Here is a 6,737-nt window from a genome sequence, read left to right as displayed (position 1 = left end):
TACCAGTGCAAGCCATACAGTTTTATTCGGAGTATTAAGATGGAAGTACACGTAGAGTCGATGCTACTATCACCGGTTAAGTATAAGGTGGTGGCTGCATCAGCCGGTGGGGACGTGTAGTTGTAGCGGCATGGAGGCATGCATCAGCTGAGCATATACGTGTTCCCGCGTTGAATAATTCGGACAGACCATTTTCGCGGGTTATAAAAACAAATGGCGGGAAAATTTGGGAATTCAAGTTTTTGCCGTGCTTGACAGTAGGGCACACGGCAAAGCCCTGCCGTCACCACGGCCCCGTCAACTGCGCCGTAGAGGTGGGCCCCGCCTGACGGTGTGCCGTGTATTTTTCTTTGTCGTGGGCCTTTTCTGGGCGTTGCCGTGTGTTGTTTCTGGTCTTTGTTGTGCCATTTTTCTTTGCCGTGCGTTGTTTCTGGGCTTTTGCCATGTAGTATTTCTTTGCCGTGTGTCCTTATTTGTTTTGCCGTGGTTGTATTCTTTGCCGTGCACTGGTCTCCCTGTTTTCACGGCAAAGGTGCACGGCAGTGATGATTTTTCCGGTAGTGTACCCTTCCATTATTCGTGAGAGGGCCGGGGTCTGTAAATTTATCTCACACATATCTAGTGCATGCACCAAATTGTAATAATCAGACCAAGTCTCAAATTATACTGAACAGTAATAGACTTGTACTCTTCATGGTATTACTGAACTGGCATATCCATGGTTATACCTTAAGAATCCATTTTCCACTTCTTGTTTCTCTTCACATTTGCTTGCACTCTCAGTTCTTTATCCATTGCATTTGTAGGTGATATATCACCTGATTCCACCACACCTATGTTTAAAGAAAAACAAAAGAGTTGTGTCCAGCTTCGGTGATGGAGGGGTTAAGATGGGGATGCGTCTTCGGCTAGCTCCAGTGCTCGCTGTCTTCACTAAGTACCAAGAATTATTTGTATTTTTTTTACTAAATTTGGTGTTTTATTTGTACTACTCTTAATGATGATCAATAGATTTTGGTCCTCCGCGCAAAAAATATAGTACTACATATTTTTGACATTTTCTTGTAGCCGGAAATGGACGACAACATAAAAGGAAATCATTGTTCAAAAAGTTTTCATGAACAATTGTTTTTGAACAATGAATTAGCTTTTATTTATTCCATAGAGTAGAGTGCAATATTTAGCATGATTGAGGAGAGCGCCTTAACAACACATTGCACGCAGTCATCACTGTCTCATTTTTGTTGATTTTGAACCGATCACACAACCATATTCGTATCAGTGCCAACCATACAGTTTTATTCGGAGTATTAAAGCTGTAAGTACACGTAGAGTCGATACTCCCTCCATCCCAGTTCACAGGGCTTGTGCGTATCCCTAGGTTGCCTATTTGGTCAACATAATATCAGTTTTATAATACAAAAATTATATCATTAGAAAGTAGAACATCTAAGCTTTCTAATGATATATATTTTATAATATATATTTTAAATTATGTTGATAAAATTTACGACCTAGAAATACGCGTAAGCCCTATGAACCGGGACGGAGGTAGTATCATCGGTTCAGTAAAAGGTGGTGGCAGCATCAGCTGGTGGGCACATGCAGTTGTAGCGGCATGGAGGCGTGCATCAGCTGAGCATGTACCCTTCCATTATTCATGAGAGGGGGTCTGCAGGTATTAGGGTTGACCACCAGCCGGTGGTGCGCACCTGTACTTGTACCGGCATGGTCGAGTGTAGGATCCACCAGGTGATGGGCACGATCCGCCAATGCACCCAGGACGGTTAGGGTTCAGAGCGCCACCGCCAGCTGCAACGAAGTAGATACAAGCATCCATGAATGTTTAGTTACAAGTAAGTGCTCAGGACGCTAGAATTTAAAGGTGGGACGCGACGACCAAGAGGATGAAGGAACGAACAGTTAGGAAACACTAACCACTGATGTCGCGGGCCACTGCCACGGAGCTGCTCATGATCACCGCGGAGAAGATGAACAGAGCGATTTGGAGGAGTAACAGGAACCGCGCAGCTCTGGCAAAGGACCCCATCCGAGCTCAGTCTGGCTAACTTACTAGCTACTTTCTAGCTAGTTTCTACTCTCTGTATTGTGATAGTGTTGAGCTTTGTATATCCTGATGCGCTTGCCGGATGGCCGTATTTATAGACATTGATTGGCCTCATGGGGAAAAACATCACATTGGCCCCTCAGTTTCCACATACTATTTCCAGAGCAATAACATTCGAGGTGTAGGGATCAGGCTTGCATTTTTGTGTGCGCACAAGGGTGTAGCCTGTAGGGTTTGGCAGCTCCTAGTGCGTTTGTGCATTTCCCCGCTGAAGATAATGGTGGTCAGACAAGACTGGCTCATTTTTCCATGGTTAGTCAAGGCTAGTACTAACAACTTTGCCATGAAATAGACAGGCCACAAAGAGAAATATATCAGCTAGTCGACGACCCAACAAACAGACGACGACCGCGCGTCTTGTCGTGCAGCAAAATATTTGCCTCGCACTGTCGTCACCCAAAATCAAAAATATCCAATACAGGGTCACTCTACGTTAAGTTAAAAATAAAGGCTGGTATATCAAAAATGATGGAGTATTACCTCTTGTCCAAAATAGTAGCAGCATTTTAACTCTCTGCATTTGAGCTTGACTTTCATACAATTTTACAAAGTCGCGATCATGTGAAAGTGTATTTGCATACAAATTTAGTTATGTCTAATCCTCCATTTGGGTTTATGAAGCCCAAAGGTATTTTAACGAAAACTACGACCATTCATTTGATCAATAGAATGTGAATTATATGCGACTAAATTATAAAACTGGCAACTTCTTTTAATGTAAATCCGATGAGATATACTCTCCGTAGTGTGTTGCTCATATATTCTTGAGAAGTGGACGTTATTAAAATGGAGAGTACATACTAATCTGGTTGAGTGAGAAGTATGCTTCATGTATATCATCTCATCAAAACCTACGACATGTGATCTAATACGAAAGATAAAGACATGCAGTGCTGAAAATGTTATGTAATTGTGAACTATATATAGATGGAAATCACAGGTTCAGAGGAGTCTTGAGGCTGAAGGGTGCCGCCAGGAGGAGCATCTCGTGTGGAGCCCTGGAAGTTGCCCGCCTGGCCGCCTCTACCAGCTTTCACTTGTTTATCTGTGTTTCTTTCTGAAATAGTTTCCCCGATTTTCTTTCATAATTATCTATTCGACAGAAGTACCTGACAACAAATGAAATAAATGGTAGAAATATTTCTAAGGGAAATATTTGTATATTAGTCAAAAATAGCCAATTGATAAATAACAGTAGAAATATGAAACTAAATATCAAAAGGAATTGATATATTTATGCCAACATGGCCCGCCTCTACCAGCTTTCACTTGTTTATCTACGATTCTTCCCAAAAATAGTTTCCCCAATTTTCTTTCATTTTTATCTATTTGGAAGGAATATTTTACAATATATGAAATACATGGTAGAAATCTTTCTGATGGAAATAGTTGTAGATTAGTAAAAAAAAAGGAAAAGTAGATTAACAGTATAAATATGAAACTAAATCTGAAAAGGAATTGCTATATTTGTGGTGTAACAATAACCGTTGCGTGCCCCCCCCCCCCCCTATACCCCATAAGTGATCTTTCCTGACGATAAATAAGAGTGTCGAATGCAACGAGTATCAACTAACACTAGTAGAAAACGTGGCTTTCGTCTAGCACCCATGGGAGCTTTAGTCCCGGTTTAAAAACAAAGCAGTACTAATGGGAGGCATTGATCCCGATTCATCCTATAAAGCCTTTAGTCCCGGTTTGTTTGGAACCTTTAGTCTCGGTTGGTATTACGAACTGGGACTAAAGGGGTGACGGCAGGCTGGCTCCGGGGCAAAAGCATTTAGTCCCGGTTGGTAACCAACCGGGACTAAATGTCTACCCTTTAGTCCCGGTTCGTTTACCAACCGGGACTAAAGGATTTCTAGGTTTTTTTTGGGCTCCCTACGCACCTCACCCCCCTCCCTCCGTGAGTCGTCTTTTTTAGCTTTGTAAAATACAAAAAAAATGATACAAAATTCAAAAAGTAAAATCTTTTGAGATTCTAGTATGTTACGCAACCTACTATTACGGGAAATTAATAAATTTGAATTTCAACTTTTTTTGCAAGAAAAGTTAAGGAAAATGTAAAATGGCATTAACTTTTGCATACAATGTCGAAAAAAAAACGTATAATATATCAAAATGATCGTGAGAAAAATTTACATCCGAATTCACCCGGGTTTACCCGCTTAGAAATTTTTTAGATTCTCAAAATTCCAAATGAAAATATGAAAGCAGGAAGATTTTAGTTTTTGCCAGAAATTCAGTATTTTATATTTTTTTAAATTTTAAATTAATAATTGCATCCTGCATAAAGATTACTATTACTTAACCATAAAGTTAGCCAATTTTTGATTTTCAAATTTTCAGGTTTTAGGTTTGGCAAAAAAAATATTAAAAAATTTAAAGATTTTTTTTTAATTATAATACAAATTTAAAAGTTAATATTTATTTATTTATTCAAGATTATTATTACATCATTATTATTTTTTTAAATAATTATTTAGAATTCAAACAATAAAGAAGTGTGACACCGACCAACATGTTAATAGGATTGATATATGATACTAGTATCAACAACATGCGCGGGGAGCACTTGGAAGCGGGATGGGAAGGAACTCAGAAATTAAGCGTGCTAGTGCTGGAGTAGTGGGAGGATGGGTGAGTGAGCGGGAAGTTTGACCACGGGTAAATGTAGTTAGAGACTAAACTTGGCTAATAACTGAAATACTAGAAATTCCAAAAAAATAGAAAAAATTAGGGAGTGAAAAATAATTACAAAACCGGGACTAAAAGCCCAAACGCACCGGGACTATATGCCCGTTTTCTACAAGTGTAAGAGCTGGTATATGAAATTGATATAAAAACATCTAAATTTAACGCAGACGACAATTGAGTAGTACTTATTTGTAGAGTGTTGCAAAGTAAATAGGTGATAAAATGAAATTGATTTCATAAATGGCCTAGCTAATCCTCAAAGTTTCCTAGAGGATTAACCCGTGGTTGCAATTAATATGACTAAATGCTCCATGACAACGTCTAGTATTTACTAGTCAATTGGGTCCATAATCGTTTCGTTCAGATATATGGCTTGTTTGGTCTTATATTGGGGAAGCCAATGCTCGGTATACCTCAATATCATGACAATATACAGCCTATGGTTATGAATCCTACAACAAATTCATGCCCATATCAGAAATAATTAAGGAAAAACCTAACCATATCATTAAGTTCTAGGGTCGCCGCCTCTATGATGCCAATGCGGGATTTGAGAAATGGTTTCTTATCACTTCGGCATTCCCTCCTCAATTCATTATAGCATGGGGCAACATTAGGATTATAACGGATGAAGTAGTTTGGAGTCATTGTTCGCAAGTTGCTATTAGATAATTATGAAACAAGAGATAAACGGACTAAGCATCTTATTGCATTTTCGTATGAAACCAACAACTAGGACTTCTAACACGTCCTTGGCAATGTAAACTGCTGACAATTAGTAAACATTATCATGTAGAGTGGAACATTGATATGGATCACAATATAAAGTATAAATACATGGTATCAAGCAACAACAAGTAAACATACCGTGAAGTTCATCGAAGATGAAGAGTGTTTTGTGGATGTTTTATTATACGATGGTGGAGGTAATCCCCAGAACACACCAAGAGGTTGGTGACGACACTGGTGGAGGTTTCGCCTATAGTAGAGGCGGAGCGAGCCATTGGAAAGCTATGGTTTCTCCCACGCCTAAATTTGCATATTTTGCATAGTAGTATGTGTCTAATTGTGCATATATTGGTTAATTTTCCATAGTATTTGTTCATTCCGCAACACCTAAATTATGACGCTACCTCCGCTAGTGCCCAAGAGGGAATGTGGAAACGGGGGTGATCTTCCTATACCGACGAAGGAGTGGCTTCGATGTTTTAGTGCCACCTCTAAAAACTCCCTAAATACTTCACATCCCAATTCAGCTGGGGACGAACTAGCCTAAAAGGATTGGATGAGGGTGCAATGTCTGGCCCACATGCCTGGTCCACGAGTGTGTGGCCACGTGCACGCCACATCGGGTGAGGTGCATATCATCAATAAAGGTTTTGGACGGCACGCCCGATGTATTTCATTTCTTCATATTATTTTTGTTGCATATCTTTGGGTTATAAAATTAGACATATTTGCTTTTTTCATCTAACAGCAACTTAGCAGCAATTCATCTAGAGATCCGTGAACCCTTAGTGTTTGTATCATCTTGTTACGAAGATTGAGTCGATAGAATTCTTTTTATCAAGAAGATTTCTCCCATAAAGATCTATCATCTCGCACATGTTTCACGAAAAATGTATATGTTAACCATGTATCCACACTTTTTTGATATGGAAGCATAGCCCCAGCCTCTGCATCGATAGATGTACAGTCCTTATTTATTAAAAGGAACGAGTACAGTAATATTCAGCATTTACTATCATAGATGAGATAGGGTGTTTGTTTGGGCTTTTGGCTTCGGCTTTCGGAAGCCAAAAACCAAAAAGCACCTATTTAGGTGCCAAAAATAGGTGCTTTTTGGCTTCCAAAAGCCGAAGCCAAAAGCCCAAACAAACACCACACGGTGAACTCACCCATCACTCATCGCAGC

General features: G+C 39.6%; 1 long non-coding RNA gene across 1 annotated transcript; it reads right to left on the bottom strand.

Moving 5' to 3' along the window:
- Positions 1–1,278: 1,278 nt before the first annotated feature.
- On the bottom strand, positions 1,279–2,079 carry LOC127313373 (uncharacterized). The gene is made up of 2 exons (XR_007858947.2): positions 1,939–2,079; positions 1,279–1,812 (listed from the first exon to the last, which is right to left on the bottom strand). It is a non-coding gene; the product is annotated as an uncharacterized lncRNA (long non-coding RNA).
- Positions 2,080–6,737: the final 4,658 nt, after the last annotated feature.

This window comes from Lolium perenne, chromosome 7 (genome assembly GCF_019359855.2).
Source record: "Lolium perenne isolate Kyuss_39 chromosome 7, Kyuss_2.0, whole genome shotgun sequence".
Classification (NCBI taxonomy): domain Eukaryota; kingdom Viridiplantae; phylum Streptophyta; class Magnoliopsida; order Poales; family Poaceae; genus Lolium; species Lolium perenne.
Note: the sequence above shows the minus strand (reverse complement) of the source record. Positions and strands in the feature narration are given on the sequence as shown.